At 35.0% G+C, this 21,021-nt stretch overlaps 1 protein-coding gene and 1 pseudogene across 1 annotated transcript in view; one reads left to right on the top strand and one right to left on the bottom strand.

Annotated features, from left to right (window-relative positions):
- Nucleotides 1-21,021, bottom strand: part of DPP10 (dipeptidyl peptidase like 10) — a 769,909-nt gene that overhangs the window by 396,438 nt on the left and 352,450 nt on the right. The window lies entirely within an intron of this gene.
- Nucleotides 3,978-19,281, top strand: LOC138433139 (mitochondrial import inner membrane translocase subunit Tim17-A pseudogene; annotated as a pseudogene).

The following is a 21,021-nucleotide window of genomic DNA, read 5'->3' as shown; positions in this document are numbered from 1 at the left end:
AAACAACAGATGCTGTGACTTTTCAAATGCATAATGACATACCTTTATCAATTTCTGCATTTTCAGTTAAATCTCTAGAGATTAAAATTGATCACTGTACTAAAGAAGTATATAATTGAACCATAAGGTAAGACTTAATTGAATAAGAAATTAATTTAGTGGAGTGAAATGGAAGTATTGCATTGCTTTTAACAGAAACAACTTTAAACAACACTGAAATAAGTGACTAGAACACTGCTTAAAATTCACTTGCTGACAGACAATCAGACTCTGGGAATATAGGACGTTTACTAAAGTAAAGGAAAGGAAAGTCGCTCAGTCGTGTCCGACTCTTTGTGACCCCCTGGACTGTAGCCTACCAAGTTCCTCTGTCCATGGGATTTTCCAGGCAAGAATACTGGAGTGGGTTGCCATTTTCTTCTCCAATTAGAAAACTGTTATTAATTCTATGGGTAGGTTTATAAAAAGAGGCAATAACCTTGGGCAATAAGTCTGGTTTTTAAGTTTATTTGAAGTAACTTCTTAAGCATATTTAGTTGGGTTTTTTTTCTTAATAGTGTTAAAGTTCACTAGAAAAACTCAACTGATTAACAAAAAATGCTGATGAGTCTAAGTTGTATAAAGGAATTAATTATATTCTGTAATAAGCCTAAATGTGATATTTACCTAACTATAAACAGCTCTTATACAAATTTATATTCTTATAAGAAGACATCAGATAAGAACACAGAAATATGTTATTGTTACCATTTTATACATCAGGGTAGGAACTGGGAGAAAAGCAGAGGCTTATTTCAGTTTCAAGTATTGGAAGCCCCAACCCTAATGGATTTAACTCAAAAAAAAAAAAAAAAAAAACCACTGTATTGTCTGTGACTTCAAGGTTTCCATTGCTTCAGAGGCTCAAATGATATCATCCAGGCATGGGTAGTAAACTACAGTTTTGTTCTGTCTTTTTCAGATGGCTTCATTCTAATAGGCTTTCCCTTCATGATCCAAATATCAGTAAAATCTATTGCCTCTCACTTTCAAGCCCAACAGGAAAAATTAAGATACTTCTTCTAGGATTCTCAATAAGAGATTCATTACCCCTTTGGTCCTCATTGGACCAGGGAAACATTCTTGCCCTGGGTGTTAGGGGTGTGTGATGTATTAAAAAGCATAGGACTAAATCTCATGTTCACTTCTGCTGAAGTTTGGGTATGTATTTTTTTAAGGAGAAATTGTTTTGTGGATGCCAGGAAAGGGTCAAGTCTGGATAAGTGAAATAGACAACAGATCTACGATACAATATATATCAATTGAGGTAAATATTTTATTTATGAAGGGTATTTACAACAAAAACAATGCTTCTCCAATCTTACCATAAGATGACATTTTATCATGCAGGAAAGTGCAGCACAGCTGATTATAAGTGTGATGTGTGTGTGTGTGTGTGTGTGTGTAAAATGGGCACTTGGTTGCAGAAGAATGGGCATATAAAAGGAAATATTTTTAGTAATTGTTAAAATTCTGAGAATATTTTCCAATTTACTTGGGGCTTTGCTATATTCCTAAGTCACACTTGCGTTAGAGGAAAATGATTTTGCCTGAAAGCATAAGATTGTTGTGGCCCACTGGGGAAGCTGGCCAGGAGGACTGAATTGGTTTGCCTGGATGTGTAGTCAGAGAGGCACTTTACTGAGGGGGAAGAAAACATGTTGGCAGCAGACTGATCTAAGACTGCTGAGGAGATGTAGATGTATGTCCTGGAAGAATCATAAATCTCCATCAAAGTTTTATGTCTCATGTTGAGTTGTTAAGAGACTTCAGATTTGCTAAACAATGGACTGAATTACAAATTAGTCTTTCCAATAAGGATAAAACGTAAACATACTCTTTAAAATCAATCATTTAATGGTATAACACCACTGAGGTGGTAAGGATGCTTTTTATCACTGTAACTGTTTTCCTCAAATTACTGACCTCAACCCCAACTCTGAGCATGATTAACTAAATGTGAATGTTGAACACCATGGGTAAGTGGTCTGTCCACCTTGGTCTGACACCAAGGTCTGTCCCTCCAACAATCTTCTTCAGCTATGAAATTAATATCAATATATAAATATATGTGTGTATATTATATATATATGTGTTACCCTGATGGCTCAGTGGTAAGAAATCCACTTGCAGTGCAGGAGACATGGGTTTGATCCCTGGGTCAGGAAGATCCCCTGGAGAAGGCAATGGCAACCCACTCCAGTATTCTTGCCTGGGAAATCCCATGGACAGAGGACCCTGGCAGACACAGCTGAGTGACTAAACTAACCATTATATATATATATACACACATACACACACACACATACATATTCTAGGCATGCATATATGCATATATTTATGAAGTATGGTTTAGAGATTTGAGATAAAAACTGACTTTTTTACTTCCCAAGTATTTAATTTTTTGATTGGTTATATTACTGCAATTTACTCTTGTCATTAGAAATAAGAAAAAAAAGTCCCAACTAGGTGTCTGCATATAAAATACTCTGATATACGCCAAAAATTGCAATATCTTGTAGTGAGTATGTGCCCAATAAGTGATGCTGACTTTGTTGATGATGGAGGTACCAAAGCCAATTATGATGATTTAGCTAGCATTAAAAAAAATTCTCCACTTGTCTTATATTCCATTCTTTTCAGATATTGCTTAATCATTAAAAAGTACAGATACTCTTCCTAAAAGGAAATATTCATATTTTCTTATTTATCACATTACTTAGAATAGAACTGAATATATAGTTAGTATTTACGTGTCTCACTGAAATAATATCTAAATCTTTCCACTTTGTACATTTATATAATCATCATATACATTCTATAAGGATTATGCAAGAATAAAATTGTTACAAGGGTTAATTACTCACTGAATAATATAAGCTATAAAAGGATATTAAAGGTCTAAAGCCAATGATGAGTGAAAACAACTTAATGTGATAAATTAATGAAAAGATAAACAAAACGTGATATATTCATACAATGGAACATTGTCAATAAGGGAGCCGATGCTACATGCTACAAGCTACAAGCTACAAGCTACATGCTACATGCTACATGCTACACACTACATGCTACAAGAGGGATGAAGCTTGGAAACAATCTAACTGAAAGAAGCTCTTCTAGAAGACCCACATATTGTATAATCTGATGTATAAGAAATGTCTGAACAGGAAAATGCATAGCAATAGAAAGCAGATTACTGGTAGCAAAGGGAAAAGAGAAGAAGAAATAACTACTAATGAGTACCAGGAGCAGTGAAAATATTTTAGAAATAGATAGGGGCAATGGTTGGATAATTCTATAAATATATTAAAAGACAACAAAATGTATACTTTAAAGGTGTTAACTTTATGCTATATGAATTTTACCTTGATAGATTTATTAAAACAAATAAATCAGAAGAAAGGTAAAGAAGACCAAAGAATAGAAGACCGAGATGCTAAAAAAGTTTAAAAAATACATTTTTAGATTTATGTTGGCTATAAAAGTAAAACTGCTGGTGGAATAAAAAGGAAATATATGTGCTATTTACCTGATATTTGTTCCAACTATTCAAAAATAAAGCTAAACTCTTCATCATCTTCAAAACAAAAATGGTTTGTTTCTGTGTTATGGTTGTAATCTGTAATTCATCATCTTCTTTACTTTGAACCTTCTTATCCTTACTTCTATTAATACAGGGTCTACACATAGTAGATCATGAATAAACTGAATATTTAACATTAAACATACAGATTTATGAGAGTATTTAGTTGCTTTATCAGTAATTTTGAGATTTTTTTTTAAATAAAAGTAGTCCTGAGAGCAAAGTTGAACTTTGAAGAAGAAGCTCATTATGAAGTCAGGAAAATCACTATGAAGTCATAATTAAGTCAAGGGTGAGCAATACCTTAGTTATGTTGTGGCATTAAGCCATCTTCCCTACTATAGTTTCCAAGATGGCCTCAGTTAAGTTTCTTGTGAAGGCACAAGGGTAACTGCTCCATTGGCTCCGTGGGGTGAGCACACTGATGACAGAATCACAACAGGAAAATGTGTATCATGCTGAGACTGCTTGAACAAATATTTCCACACTTCATCTTCTAACACTGACACAATCAATGATTCACATTTTTCATCTTATTAAAGGAACTCTGGGTTTTCTTAAATTTTCTATTCCTTGTCATCACTCCAAAAATGATCTGTTTTTAATACCCTACATCATTCAAGCCACCTGTTTGTACAGATGGCAGTTTGCTTGCTAACTTTTATACAAGAGCTAAAGATCTAGGCCTGACAAAACACAAGAGTTAGCTGTCACTTTGCTTTGTTTATCCAAGTTAAAGTGAAAGAATCAGAGAGAATATTTTACAAATAAAATAAGCATTTTATATCACCTTTTTTGTTTCCCATGATCTTTTAGAAAACATGAGATTCCTTGCATTGGAAATTATGTTTCTGCTTCAAAAAGGTGAACCTTCCTGTACTCTTCCTAACATGACATTATTCACATCATTAACCAGATAAAAGCCCCATCTGCAAATCCTGCCCCAAATCACCTGCATTTCATCCTCATAACCTTTTGCCCTGGTACACAGCTGGAAGCACAAATACGACAAGCTAGTAGATGACTATGTTTACAGATGCAGATATAATAGAGAAAACAATCACTATTTGAGCCCTTATTAAAGTATTCTGATAAAACAAAAAAAATGCAGTTTTTCAAAGTATGGTTAGAGTAATCAAACAACTATTTGTCAAGTGTTTACCATGTTTCTTGGAAATATGAAGGGAAGAAAATGAAAACTAAAATTCAGTCAGTAAAATAAAAATTAAAAGGTATATGGCATATTGTTTGGTGTTTTTGTGGTTGGGTTTTAGAAGTTCTTTAAGCATTCTGGATATCCCTTATCAGATACATGATTGTCAAATGTTTTCTCCAATTCTGTGGATTGCTGTTTACTCTATTGATTGTGTCTTTTGATGTAAACATTTTTTTCATGAGCCCCAAATTTTCTGTTTTTCCTTTTGTTTATCTGTGATTGGTGTCTTACATACATACACTTGCACACACACACATAAATCATTGCCAAATGCAATGTTGTGAAGCTTTTCTGCTCGGTTTTCTTCTAAGATTTTTTAGTGTTAAGTTTTCAATTTAGGTCATGGTTCCATTTTGAGTTAATTTTTGTATATGGTTTTAGGTAAATCTCCAACTTCACTATTTTTGTGTGGCGATATACAACTTGCCCAGCATCGTTTGTCAAAGAAAAAAAAAAAGTTCTTTCTCCAATGAATATTCTTAGAACTCTTGTTAAAAATCATTTGATCAATATGTTAAGGTTTATTTCTGGATTCTCTATTTTATCCCATTGTTATAATGTATGTCTATCATTGTGCCAGTATCACACTGTTTTGGCTACAATAGCTTTACAGTAAGCTTTGAAATCAGGAAATCTGGGTCCTCAAAATTTGTTCTCCTTTTCCTGGACCATTTTGGCTATGCACTGTCCCTTTGATTCCATATAAAGTTTAAAATGGGGTTTTCTATTCTGCAAAAGTTATTGCTGGAATTTTCATAGGGATTTCATTGAATCTGTAGATCCCTTTGGGTAGTACTTAAATCTTAACAATATCAAGTTTTCTAACTGCTAAATATGGTTCAGTACAGTTCAGTTCAGTCACACAGTCGTGTCTCTTTCCATTTATTCATATTTTCTTTAATTTCTTTAAGGTTCTATGATATTTCTTCTTTAAAATTTGATAGAACTGACCATTGACACAATGAGATTCAGGGCTTCTTTTTGTACGGAGATTTTCAGTTACAGTCTTGCTCTTACTGGTGATAGCTCTATTCAGGTTTGTTTGTTTTTTCCTTCATCACTTACTAATGGTATGTTTTATTTTTCTAGGAATTTGTCAGTTCAGTTCAGCTCAGTTCAGTCGCTCAGTCGTGTCCGACTCTCTGCGACCCCATGAATCGCAGCACGCCAGGCCTCCCTGTCCATCACCATCTCCCGGTGTTCACGCAGACTCTCCTCCATCGAGTCCGTGATGCCATTCAGCCAGCTCATCCTCGGGCGTCCCCTTCTCAATTGTTGATGTTCACACTGTTCTCTTAAATCCTTTTTTATTTCTATAGAACCATTAGCAATGTCCCCACCTCCGTTTTGATTTTAGTTACTTGAATGTTTTCTCTATATTTCTAACAGTCCAATATTTAAAGATTTATCCATTTTGTTGATATTTTTGAAGAATCAATTTTTTATGTGATAGATATGTGTGATTTTTATTAAAATGTTGATAGTTCCAGTGATGGATCTACAACTATAATTTTAAGGTGGTGCTAATAATTAGAGATATTTTGAGATTACCTACAGCACTACACAATTTATATCTTTTTTATCTCTGTTCTTTTATTATCTCTTTCCTTCTTCTAGCTTTGGGTTTAGTTTTTTTCTTCTTTTTCTAGTTTATTAAGTTATAAAATCAGTTTGTTCATCTGAAAGCTTTCTTCTTTCTTAATGTAACTGCTGACATTTATAAATTTCTCCCCAGCACTGCTTTCACTGTCCCCAATACAGTTTAGAGGTATTCTCATTTTCATTTATATCTAAGTTTATTTTACTTTCCCTTGTGATTTCTTCCTTGTTCCATTAATTTTTAAAGAATGTGCTGTCTCATTTCCACAGATTTGTGAATTTTAAAGTGTTTCTTCTGTTATTGATTTTTTAACTTTATCCCATTGTGATCACAGAACATATTTTGTATGGCATCTACATTTTAAAATCCATTGAGATTAAATTTGTGAACTAACATATAGCCTACTTTAAAAAATGCCCTATCTACATTTGAATAGAACATCTGTTCTCTTATTTTTGGGTAGATTGTTCTCTCTGTTAGAGGTAGGGGGGTAACTATGTTGTTCTAATATTCTATTTCTTTATTTATCTCCTATCTGGTTTTTCAATCCATTGTTGTGAGCAGAATGTTCAAGTTTCCAGGTATTATTGCAGAGATACCTAATTTCTTTTAATTCTGTCAATTTTTGCTTCATATATTTTGATTTTCTTTTATTACATGTATAAATGTTTATAATTGTTATATCTTCTTGAATTGAGCCATCTGTTAATACATAATGTTGTCTTTTGCAAACTTTTTTGATTTAAAGTATATTTTAAATATTAGTAGAGTCACAGATGCTCTCTTTTGGTTACTATTTGTATGAAGTATCTTCTATCTTTTGGCTTTAACTTCTTCTTGTCTATGTATTGAAAGTGAGTCTCCTATAGATAGAATATACTGGTTATACACTTTTATCCATTTTGATAATCTTGTCTTTCAGAATTTAATTGATTTACATTTAATTACTAATTTAAATTATAAAACATTTTTACTGATAAGCAAAGATACCTGTCATTTTGTGTGTATTTGTGGTCTATGAGGCTCATTATTTTTGTTGTTCTTCATTTCCTACATTAATCTTTTGTGTATAGTTGATATTTTATAGTGAAATATTTAAATATCTTTCTCATTTCCTTTTGTGTATATTCTATAGCTAATTCTTTGTAGTTACTGTGGGGAGTACATTTAGCACCCTTAAAGTTGTAGCAGTCAATATGAATTTATACTAGCTTAACTTCAATAACATACAAATTGCTGCTTCTATATAGCTTTACTTCCCTACTCCTTTTAGTTGTTGATGTCACAAAATTATAAATTTGTATATTGTGTGTCCAGAAACAAACTATTTTAATGCATTAGTATCTTAAATTATGTAGAAAATAAAATGTGGAGTTATAAACCAGTTTACAATAATATTAGCTTTTAGACTAATACATTATTTTTATTTTTATTTTAGTTTTTTATTTTTTAAATTTTAAAATCTTTAATTCTTACATGCGTTCCCAAACATGAATCCCCCTCCCACCTCCCTCCCCATAACATCTCTCTGGGTCATCCCCATGCACCAGCCCCAAGCATGCTGCACCCTGCGTCAGACATAGACTAGCGATTCAATTCTTACATGATAGTATACATGTTAGAATGCCATTCTCCCAAATCATCCCACCCTCTCCCTCTCCCTTTGAGTCCAAAAGTCCATTATACACATCTGTGTCTTTTTTCCTGTCTTGCATACAGGGTCGTCATTGCCATCTTCCTAAATTCCATATATATGTGTTAGTATACTGTATTGGTGTTTTTCTTTCTGGCTTACTTCACTCTGTATAATCGGCTCCAGTTTCATCCATCTCATCAGAACTGATTCAAATGAATTCTTTTTAACAGCTGAGTAATACTCCATTGTGTATATGTACCACAGCTTGCTTATCCATTCATCTGCTGATGGACATCTAGGTTGTTTCCATGTCCTGGCTATTATAAACAGTGCTGCGATGAACATTGGGGTACATGTGTCTCTTTCAATTCTGGTTTCCTCGGTGTGTATGCCCAGCAGTGGGATTGCTGGGTCATAAGGTAGTTCTATTTGCAATTTTTTAAGGAATCTCCACGCTGTTTCCCATAGTGGCTGTACTAGTTTGCATTCCCACCAACAGTGTAGGAGGGTTCCCTTTTCTCCACACCCTCTCCAGCATTTATTGCTTGCAGATTTTTGGATCACAGACATTCTGACGGGTGTGAAGTGGTACCTCATTGTGGTTTTGATTTGCATTTCTCTAATAATGAGTGAATTACATTATTTTTAAATGTATTAACCTACTGTATTATATAGAAAACCAAAGAAAATGAAGTTACAAACCATTGCTACAATAACTATAAATTTTATAATTTTCTATGTATTTACCTTTATTGAAATCTTTATTTCTTCTTACAGCTTTGAGGTACAGTCCAGTGTCCATTCATTTCAACATGTATAGCTCTCTTTTAGAATTTACTGCAGAACATTTTAACACTATTGTGTTCCTTTAGCTTTTATTTACCTGGGGATGTCTTAATGTCTCTCTCACCTTTGAAGGATGGTTTTTCTGGATATTGACTTTTTGGTTGAGCTTTTTTAAAACAATGTTTTGGCACTTTGCATATATTACCCTACTGCCTTCTGGCCCCCAATTCATCTGGTAAGACATCTGCTGATAATATTATTGAAAAAAATTGCACTTCTATTTTTTCACTTTTCAGCTCCAGAATTTCATTTTGGATTCTTTGTATGTTTTCTGTCTTCTTATTGATATTTATATTTTGTATATATATTACCTTTTTCACATTCTCCATGTCTTCTGTTAGCTGTATGAGCATGCATAAAATTGTTGTTTAAAAATCTTTGTCTAGTTGATCTCCCACCAGACTTTTTCAGAAACAGTTACTATGGTCCCTTTGTTGGGACAATTATTGAAGGTTCACTTTCCATTTACCTTTGAATAGGTTACAATTCCCTGTCCCATTTTATACCTTTTAACCTTTTGTTGGTAATTAATTATTCATTTAAATGTAGTAGTGTGATAATTCTGGAAACTAAATTATCCTCCTTCCCCAGAGTTTGCTTGGTTTTTTTTGTTTTGTTTTGTTTTGTTTTTGATTATTGTAAGCTAGCTGAGCTGAAGATCACTGATGTATAAGCTTATGAGTTTTTCAGATCTTTTCTGATTCTGTGCTTTCCCCTGGGAATGAAGGTGACAGTCTTCAATGTTTGGCTCCCAAAACGGAGGGGGAAATAAAAGAAAAGAATGAAAAGAAAAGACAAGGGTGGAAGATGATAGCCCTTTAAATATCACTAGAAATAAGTCACTTTGGCCAAAAGAAGGGGAGCTTGCAACACTAGAGGTAGGCATAACAAAGATCCCACTTCTTTGTCTGTACCTCTGTGATCAGAAGCAACAATCAGTCATAAGAACACTGATTGCTAATAGTTAGAAGATAGGGTCCTTTTTGTTCACTCTGGCTTCTGCAAGATTCTCCTGGAATATATGCACTGCTTTCTGCCCCAGCTTGAGGTGTGAGGGATGGGTAGCTGGTACTGCACTAAGAGCTGAAACTGACTGATATCATCTATAATTTGCTACCCAAACCTCCTCCTGGAAGTTACAAGCCTCTATAGACTCCAAGGTTTCAAAATAGTTATATCAGACAGATTCTGCCAATACAATCATCATCTAGGTAGGGTGATAGCTCCTGGTGTTTTCTATTCATCCTGCATTTATGACTTAAATAGTAACACAATATATTTTAGAAGTGAATGGAAATGTTAAAAAGGAAATTAAAGTTCTATGCATTCTTGAGATAGCTCACTTTATGTGTTACCTTGACTGGGTGAAGGGATTCTCAAATGGGTGGTAGAACATTATTTCTTCATATGTCTGTGAGCATGCCTCTGGAAGACATTAGCATTTGAGAGAGACTGAATAAAGACCACCAATGTAGGTGGGTAGTATCTAGTCCAATGAGGGTCTAAATAGAACAAAAAGGCAAGAGAAGAGTGGATTTGCTCTTTTTGTTTGAGTTGGGGTGTCTCTTTTCCTGCCCTCAGATATTAGTCCTCCTGGTTCTTGGCACATCAGACTGAGACTGAATGACACCCACTAGTATTCCTTGTTCTCTTATTGCTATCTCTCCATTTCCCTGCCTCTCTCTTCTTCTCTCTAATAGATAGATAGATAATAGACAGATAATTGGCCTTGTTTCTCTAGAAAACACTTAAGAAGACAATATACCTAGCTCTATCTTTTTATATTAAATATTTTAAATCAGACGATGAATTTTTATGTCAATTATAAGCCTATTGATTAAAAGGTTATTGTAAATCCTTTAATACAATTTTACACTTTTGTAATGGCTATAAGATATTCTTTTATGCAATACGAAGTTGAAGGAAATGGCAACTCACTCCAGTATTCTTGCCTGGAAAATCCCATGAAGAGAGAGGAGCCTGGTGGGCTATAGGCTATGGGGTCACAAAGAGTTGAACACAACTAAGTGACTGAGCATGCATGCATGCATAGTTGTATAAACCAAGTTAAAAATTACTTATGTGAGAAGTCACTATGTTCATAAGTCATTGTTGAAGTACTGCTATTTCTTATGCTTTCAGAGTCTTTGTGGTTGAATTCTGAGGAAGCCAAGTTCAGGTGGTCTCTGGTGCTTTTTTAAAATCCTGCTTCCATGTGTTGAACCCATTGGAGCCTTGCTCAGAGGCAAGAAGACAATTATAATGTCTTCCCCTCTTCTATTTTATAGAAAATATTTGCTTTTGTTTTTAGAGCAGCATGGTGCTAAAATTTAGATTTCTGAGGAAAGGGAAGTTTTCACTTGAACCCTGAGATAAATCTAGATGCCCTATTATAATTTAAAAAGAAAAAGAATTTAACTTTTGTGATTATGGACACTCAATATAATTAATAGTTCCTTGTATAATGAGGTATCTGATGTTATAAGACAAAAAAATACTAAATAATGACAGGACTTAGCCATTCTTGTGTTCAAGGAGTTTATATTTCAAATTAGCCTGAATTCCAATTCTACTGCTAACAAAATTTTAACCCCAATAAACGCATACCAGTCTACAGAGAATCTGAAAGTTTCAGGTTATTTTTGAGCCTATAGGCCATCAGTAGAATGCTCTCTCTCTCTTTGTTCCACAATAGTTTTATGAGAGAGTCAATGAGAGGCCAGTCTCCAAGCATTGCTAGAAAATATTCATACACACACACACAAACACACACATACACACACAGGTGCAGTTCCATATATAAAATATCACAGGAAAATAATCATTTTCCTTATCTCACACACACATACAAAAAAAAAAAAAACTGTACCAAAAAAAAGAGCAGAATCTCAGTAAACATAAAGTTAGCTGTTTTCTAGAATGTTGCATAAAACTGCACTCTTTATGCTCCAATATTCTCCATGGCAGTCAGCCAGACAGAACCTTTGGAACACTGAAAACTCATCTTGGAGCTATTGAAGTTTATTCTTGCCCATTCTGAAAAATTGGCTGATATTGATAATTGTTATAAAAAGTTTACCCCATGAGTCTCATAGGCTGCCAAGAATGTAATTGAGCTGAAATGGAAGGCTGGTATTAAGCTTGCATCTGGTTCTGAGTCAAGGAGCCCTCACTCTTTGACTAGCATCAAGGGAAGCTGCCTTCATTTGGGGAAAACAGATGGAACGATTTCACTATAATAGAGTTCATTTCGAGAAACTGTCCCAGCTTGTCCAAACTAATGGCAAGTTGGATAGGATTTCAAATAAATAATAAACACCTGTAGGAGTTGAGGTTACTAGCCCTGGCTCAAGGAAAAAAAAAATCAAATTACAAATGATTGATTAGGCATCTACAATGCATGCAGCATGATTCCACTCATGATTTTACCGAACAAGATAAAATAATATAATAATAATATTATTATAATATTATATTATCCTTATATATAATAATATTCTTAAAATGGAATCTTAAGTATATCCTGTTCTTGACACGACCATTTTCCTGGATATCTTCTCAATTTTTTCTCATGATCTACTCAAAAATGGCAAATGTATATATTTAATCAAGTATTTTGAATCTCTTGAAATTTCAACTTGACAATGTACTTCAGCAACAAAATTCAATAAAAGGGCATTGTTTCTATTACATATCAGGCAATACCTAGTCTATGTACTAAAGATACAAAACATCCTCACTCATTTAGTTCAGAATTCAGTGGGGGATATCGGCAAATAAAACTATTTCAATACAAAGAGTACAGTGATTAAGAGTAAAGCCGTCCAGTATTGACAAAAGGTAGCAATTAACCACATTTAATGTAAAACTCTAGGCCAAACTGAGATATACTTTAACTATAAAATATATACTGCATTTTGAAGACAGTATAAAAATTATAAGATACCTCATTTTTAATACTGATTTTTAATACTGATTCCATGTCAAAATGTTATTTGGGATATATTGTATTAAACAAAATAAATTAATACAATTAATTTCACCAGTTTCTCTTAGCTTTTTCAACGTGTTCTTTAGAAAATTTATGAATTAAATCACATTTGTACTCAGATTTTTGTTGAACAGCACTGGTATATATACTAGACCTTCTGTCTTTAAAACTCATTCTATCACTTACCTGTGAGACATTAGGCAAGTACTAGTTTTTGCAGGTTTTTTGTTTTGTCTTGTTTGTTTGTTTGTTTTGCTTCAGTTTCCTTATGTATAAGAAGAGGCTGATAATAATTACGGTTATTTACTCAATAGGGTTGTTGCGAGAAGTAACTGAACCAAAAAACGTTAAAAGGCAACTATTATTAAATACATAAGCATTAAGTAAACACATAAAAAGAGCACATATCTCAGGTCAAAAGAAGTAAACTCCAAGAAGAATTTGAAAGAGAAAAAAAAAAAAGTTTCATTAAAGCTTCAAAGAATGTCAGAAAACTGTCCCACTGTAATAGGAAGATAATAGAGACAATATGAATAAAATCATAAAACTTGAACTAGCCGTAGTCCATTGCAGGAACTAAAAGTGGTTTTCAAGATGTAAGATTGCAAACTTCCTGAAAGCAGTGGTGGGAAGAAACACTGAAAAGCCAGGTCATTGCACTGCCCAGTACTATTCTAAAGAACATATGAAATTAGGTTGTTGTTCAGTCACTCAGTCATGTCCACCTCTTTGAGACCCATGGACTGCAGCACTCCAGGCTTCCCTGTCCTTCACAATCTCCCAGAGCTTGCTCAAACTCATGTCCATTGAGGTGGTGATGCCATCCAACCGTTTTGTCCTCTGTTATTACCTTCCTGCCTTCAGACTTTCCCAGCTTTAGGGTCTTTTCTAATGAGTTGGCTCTAAGCATCAGGTGGCCAAAGAACTGTAGCTTCAGCTTCAGCATCAGACCTTCCAATGAATAGTCAGGGCTGATCTCGTTTAGGATTGACTGGTTGGATCTCCTTGCAGTCCAAGGGACTCTCAAGAGCCTTCTCCAACACCACAGTTCAAAAGCATCAATTCTTCAGCACTCCACCTTCTTTATGGTCCAACTGTCACATCCATACATGACTAATGGAATAACTGTAGCTTTGACTAGATGGACCTTTGTTGGCAATGTCTCTGTTTTTTAATATGTTGTCTAGGTTTGTCATACCTTTTCTTCCAAGGAGCAACTGGCTTTTAACTTCATGGCCTCAGTCACCATCTGCACTGATTTTGGAGCCAAGAAGATAAAGTCTGTCACTGTTTCCATTGTTTCCCCATCTATTTTTCATGAAGTGATGGGACTGGATGCCATGATCTTTGTTTCTTTAATGTTGAGTTTTAAGCCAACTTTTTCACTCTCCACTTTCACTTTAATCAAGGGGCATAGTTCATCTTTGCTTTCTGCCATAAGGGTGGTATCATCTGCATATCTAATGTTATTGACATTTTCCTCTATAATCTTGATTCTGGCTTGTGCTTCATCCAGTCTGGCATTTTACATGACGTACTCTGCATATAAGTTAAATAAGCAAGGTGACAATACACAGCCTTGGCATACTCCTTTCCCAATTTTGAACCAGTCCAGTTTTCCATGTTCAGTTCTAACTGTTGTTTCTTGACCTGCATACAGATTTCTCAGGAGACAGATAAGGTGGTCTAGTGTTCCCATTTCTTAAATAATTTTCCACAATTTGTTGTGATCCACTCAGTCAAAGGCTTTAACGTAGTCAATGAAGCAGAAGTGGATATTTTTCTGGAACTCTCTTGCTTTTTTTATGATCTAATGGATGTTGGCAATTTGATTGCTGGTTCCTCTGCCTTTTCTAATCCAGCTTGAACATCTGGGAGTTCTCACTTCACACAATGTTGAAGCCTTTGAAAACTTTGAGTGTTGGAAAACTTTGAGAATTACTTTGCTAGCATGTGAATGAGTACAATTTGTGGTAGTTTAAACATTCTTTGGCACTGCCCATCTTGGGCATCTTGCCCATCTTGAAATTAGGTATTCCCTCTATAAAATTAACTGTATTGTTTTAGGAAAGCCAAAGGAGATATACAAAGAGAATACATGAAATAGGAGTAAGTGATGTCATGTAGGAGATTACTAAGGTATTAATAAAAGAATTTTTAAGGAGAAAGGTATATTTTCTTCTTCCCCACTCTAAACTCTCACAGCTTTTGATAGCTAGACAGTTGTCCTTTTCTATTAATTGAGTCTACTAAGCCAACAAGCCTCTAAAACTTGTGTTCACTTAATATACCCTTTGTAAGCCAGGTTATGAAAATAAAATTTGAATTTCATAAATTGGACATGCCAACCAAAATAAATATCAATGCTCAGGTTCCATTATAATATCGGATAGCCACCAACACTCATAAGACATTTGTAATTTATAAAACAAAATCAGCCTGAGAGGTCTACCTTCCAGGTGAAAGAGAAAAGGTTGGAAGCTCTCAGAAAAAGGTTCCTCTTGTTTTAGAGATATAAGAAGTGTTAAAAGGTAAACTGAGGCACATTATTTTTTTTCCAAAGGTCTATTTAAGGTCCAACTCAAATTGGACAATGTCAAACTAAAAATGCTTAGGAGCTCCCTGCGAGAAGACACAGAAGAAAAACAAATATATTATTTGATTGGCTATAGCTTAAGCAGTTGACTTATTTGGAAAATCCTAGCAGGCAGTTTGTGATCAGTTGTTCTTTAGTTTTGTTTTTTTTGGATTTTGGTTCATTGATTCTGGCTTAGGTTTTGGTTTGCTTAGTAGGCATCCAAAACATTAGAGCCACTTTAGTCTAAGGACTTCCTTGTTTAATTAATTAACAATAGTCACAGTGATATGTCATAAGAACAATAAAGTAGTAAGAAAGGAGACTGTTCTGGGAGGAATTCTGCTGGACTAATATATTGATACAACATTATAAAAAATGAAATGAATATATATATATATATATATGTATAGTACATTCTAAATTGGTGATAGAATAACCCATAACTATAAGCAACCAGCAATAATATCTGAAATAATTTTTAAACTTTGATCTGCATCCTTTGTTTCCTCCCCTAGTAAGATTCACTGGTTTGTCTTCAATGTCTTAAACAGCTATATACAAACAGTACAGCTGTGCCAACATTCGAGGACAGCAACAAAGTGCACATCCCAGTATCACAGTTGGTACCTGCCCTAAATATTTCTCCGTAGTGTGTTATTAACATACTTCTCAAAGTCTGCTGTACTCTACCTCTTTGATACACCCTATCTCAGTGTTGACTGTACCACTGGAAGACCAGAAGCTTTGCCTTATGTAAGGCATGCTCTTCCTCCCATGACAGTAGCGTTCTGAACAGTGTCATTGACAGACCATATTTATTACTCACTCATGGCTCAACCAGCACTCATGGAGGAGCCTGGTAGGCTGCAGTCCATGGGGTTGCTAAGAGTCGGACACGACTGAGTGACTTCACTTTCCCTTTTCACTTTCATGCATTGGAGAAGGAAATGGCAACCCACTCCAGTGTTCTTGCCTGGAGAATCCCAGGGACGGGGGAGCCTGGTGGGCTGCCATCCATGGGGTCGCACAGAGTCGGCCACAACTGAAGCGGCTTAGCAGCAGCAGCATGGCTCAACACTACAAACTTCCTTCCATGTATTTTCTTTACGCAAAAATTTTATACTTTAGGCTCCTTTGGGTTTAGAAATTAAACACCACAATCAACATTAATTAGGGGCTTTTTGTTAGTTTGTTTTGGGGCCACATCATACAGCTTAGTTCCCTGAGGAAAAGTGGAAAGTGAAAGTTGCTCAGTCATAACTCTTTGCAACCCCATGGACTATATAGTCCATGGGATTCTCCAGGCCAGAATACTGGAGTGGGTAGCCTTTCCCTTCTCCAGGGGATCTTCCCAACCCAGGGATCAAACCCAGGTCTCCTGTACTGCAGGCAGATCCTTTACCAGCTGAGCCACAAGGGAAGCCCTAACCAGGGATCAAACCCAGCTCCATGACAGTGAAAGTGCAGCGTCATAACCACTGGGTCGCCAGAGAATTCCCAATATTTAATTCTGAAAAGAATAACATTTTAACTAAGACTGAGATGCACCTTCAGATCAGTAAGAACAAAAAGGAAAGAAAAATTTAGAAGTAAATAAAATGTAAAAGTAAGTAAATATTGGACTTCTCTGGTGGCTCAGATGGTAAAGAATCTATCTGCAATGAAAGAGACCCCAGTTCAATCCCTGGGTTGGGAAGATCCCCTGGAGAAGGAAACGGCTACTCCAGTATTCTTGCCTGGAGAATTCCATGGACAGAGGAGCCTGACTGGCTATAGTCCATGGGATCACAGAGCAAATATTACACTATATCCTCAATATTATTTCAGAACTTAAGCTTGTAGCGATCTATATTTTTACTGACCACTTATTAATATTAAATTGCAAACATAACTACTGAGACTGGAAAGGAGAGAATGGCATACCACATTTTGAAAACAATGAGTGCTGTAAAGAAGCATGCAGAAATGCAGTGCTGGAAGAGCAGATTGGGGAAATACTCAAGTAAACAGTGATGGAATGTGACAGAAGCTATTAAAATCCAAATCCACACAAACATTTAAATTTTTTCTCATCTGGACACAGTTTCTTCTAGTCTGAACTGCAATTACAACTAATGGGCTTCAACCCTCTCAACCAGTGCCCAGTAAGAGAGGCACATTTACGCTTTCAAACAAACATTTGGGCCATCCACTTGTTCATATGCTATGGTTTGATGCCCAGAATATTATTCTGTGCCATGAAATCTTGGTCCAGGATGAAATTGTACAAAGATGGTGCAGGGACAGGATGATAAATGAAGTTCACCAAGATGAGAGCTTGGGATTTACTCAAATTCTTGGCTACAGAAACAGATTTACCAACATGTCTGCCTCCAAAAGATTCTTCTATAAAGTTTTAAAATCAAACATCTAATAACCACATTATATCAAAGGACAAAAGACAAAGCCTCTCTTTTTGTTTGTGAGTAGACATTCAAATTCAAAATTCTTTAGAAAAGAGGACTTGTATAAATAGGGATTCTGTTTGCTTGCTGCAGTGATAAAAAGTTTCATATTTTGAAAATTCCCAATTAAAGTACACACTTGTTTGTTGTTGTTTAGTCACTAAGTCATATCTGACTCTTCTGCAACTCCATGGACTGCAGCCCAACAGGCTCCTCTGTCCATGAGATGTCCCAGGCAAGAACCCTGGAGTAGCTTGCCGTTTCCTTTTCCAGGGGATCTTCCTGACCCAGGAATCAAACCCATGTCTCCTGCATTGGCAGGCAGATTCTTACCACTGAGCCACCAGGGAAGCCCTAAAGTACACACTAGGTTGCAACAATTCTACTTAGTGAGGTGTCTTTCCCTTCAATCTACATTTGTCACATTTTAAATTTAATTAATCCAACGCATGTATATTCAATAAAATGGACAGACCTTAACTGATATCTAAGAGTTTAAGAATCTATCTTTTAAGTAAAACCTAAAGGAGCTAACTTTTCTTTAAAAATAATTCCATTCTGTGATTGAAGAACTTTTAAAAGGATGTTAATTCTTTGAACAAAGATAAAATTAAAGTCCAAAAGGTTTTAGTTGTAGTAATAAAGAGGCAGCGCTTTCTAACTAGCAGACCTTTAAACTGACTATGCTCTAAATTCACACAGTACAAAATAGAGATCAGTAAGTCTGTCTTGTGTTCTCATTATCTCAATCAGGTACCAAGCTGTTATCTAAAATTTAATCAACAATGCCCCTAGATTAAACTGAATTTAAAAACTTATTTAGTGATGAAGTCAAGATAAAAGAGTATGCGGGCCAGCCCTGCCCGTAGAGAATCATGGATGACTGCAGTGGGGACTTCAAGATGAGATGCATAGATGGGGGTATCCGTCAAATAGGCAAAGGTTTTCACAATTCTCTGCTGGGAGTAAACCACAGACTAGGAAGCAGTTTGATAGCTATTAAAATCCGGGCTCTGCAGTTGGAGACAGCTTTGCAGTTGGGAGAGGTCTGCTTTCCATGACTGATTATAATGGTTCAAGTCAGAAAGAAGATCCCTAGAACTCCATCAAGAGTGATGCTTTCATAAGAACCATGATGGCAGCAAGAAAGCTACCAGTAGCCATGGTTGTGTCAGCAGCAATAGGTGCCATTCTCCTGGCTTTAGTGGAAGGAGCTGGTATCTTGTTGACAAGATTTGCCCCTGCACCACTTCCTAATGGTGCTCTGTTAGCTGAAGGCCCATCCAAGTTGCCTTCAGCCCAGTTACTATCTTTACATTTTGGAGACTATCAACAGTATCAATAGGACTTCTTTCCCAGGATTTCTTTAATGAAATGAGGAAAGGACTGCAGATCTATTTTTAAAACCACAGGTGGGACAACTACGGCCAAATAGGCTATGAAGAGACATTTAGCACCTCTTCTCTTTAAAGGAACATGAAGCGGGGAGGTCTTAAAAGATAATACACTTATTTATTCACACTTAGATTGCATTTGTGATTGAAACAAACGTTATAAATCTTTAAAAGGAAATACGGTAGGAGCTTAGAAGATAAAGGACCAAATGGCAAACAGCAATGAAGTGTTTAAGCGTTTCCTTGGGGACTTCTCTGCCTGGTTTTATTCTGTTAGATAAACAATTAAAACAAACAAACAAACAAACAAAAACCTCCTAGATATTGCTCTTTTTAAAAAAAAACAAGCACAAAAAAAACTCATTTTAGAACAATTTTAATTTGAAAGTACAGTTAGTCTGTCCTTACTGTCTTCTAATTATTTTTTAAAAGACATAAATTTATATTTCATTTTTCTTTACATAATTTTATTGATTCTCCTTTTTTTCCCAAATTTTTCCAACATCCATTTAGCAAACCTGGAACATAGCATTCAAAGAAGGCCCTGACTCTGTTATTTCAGTTTATATTTGTAATCTCTCCTGACTGCTAAGGGTTATAATTTCTGTTTCACAAGGCTCTGCTGGGGTACAAATTGTTCTATATAATGATCCTTACTAAGAAGCCAAAGTCAACATTTCAAATGTCATTATTCTCACATTGACATAAAATTTTTCATTAACAATGTCATCTGTCCCTCAGTTTGCCATATGAAAATGCAGCAGTTCAGTTCAATATATCCTAAAATAACAGCAAGTTTCAGAGTCTATTCCCTGCTGATTTTTCAATGAGTTATTTCATGTGGGATTTAGTTTGTGTGTTGTGTGGGCATATTATGCACATGTGTGACTGAGCATGTATGAAGTATGCTTTCTCTTCATTGCTACCAATGCTGTCTATACTTCTGCTTTTCTTCTGTAACATCATACTAAATTTCCCCTAGGTTTTCCAAGTTTCTGAGGAAATTTCAACCTTTTATATGAAAGCTAGATACTTCCTCAGGATAATAGCTGAAATTTAAGAAAATGTATGGAGAAGAGAGGTTAACTGTAATCAATATTCCCACTATGGGACAGGTACTCTCCATATATATGTCATTTCCTTAATATCACAACCATTTTTAGGAGGATAATGCTATCACTATTTTCTTGATTAGTAAAAGAAACTGGAAAGATCCACTAACCTGCCCCTAGTCATACTGATACTTAGTGAAGAAACCAACACTGGACTAGATTTCTAGTTCAATATCTAGACAAAAATCTCTGTGTTTTAATGCTGTATCATAATGTTTCAAGACTCTATGTAAATTACTGATGATACAAGTAATTAAAATTCAGATTTTAGAAAACTAAAGTTTTAATAGATAGCCTTTTCAGTTTTTCACAAATGTAATACTATTTATATTATTCTATTATCTCAAATTTTAATTTTACTATAAATTATATATTAGGTTTATTATAGGACACTTTCATAAGAAAGAAGGTTTGACAACAATCTTCAAAAACTGAAATAAGTTATTATTGATACGTCAATTAAGAGTAGGTTTCTAATATCATTTGGGGGCTATTCATATTCCTAGATATGTTCTTTGTAAAAAGTTTCCACCAAACATATATCAGTCTCTATTCTCAAGAATACTAGCTTCTGTAAAA

The sequence above is a fragment of the Ovis canadensis genome, chromosome 2 (assembly GCF_042477335.2).
Source record: "Ovis canadensis isolate MfBH-ARS-UI-01 breed Bighorn chromosome 2, ARS-UI_OviCan_v2, whole genome shotgun sequence".
Lineage (NCBI taxonomy): Eukaryota > Metazoa > Chordata > Mammalia > Artiodactyla > Bovidae > Ovis > Ovis canadensis.
This window is presented reverse-complemented; position numbering and strand designations above follow the sequence as displayed.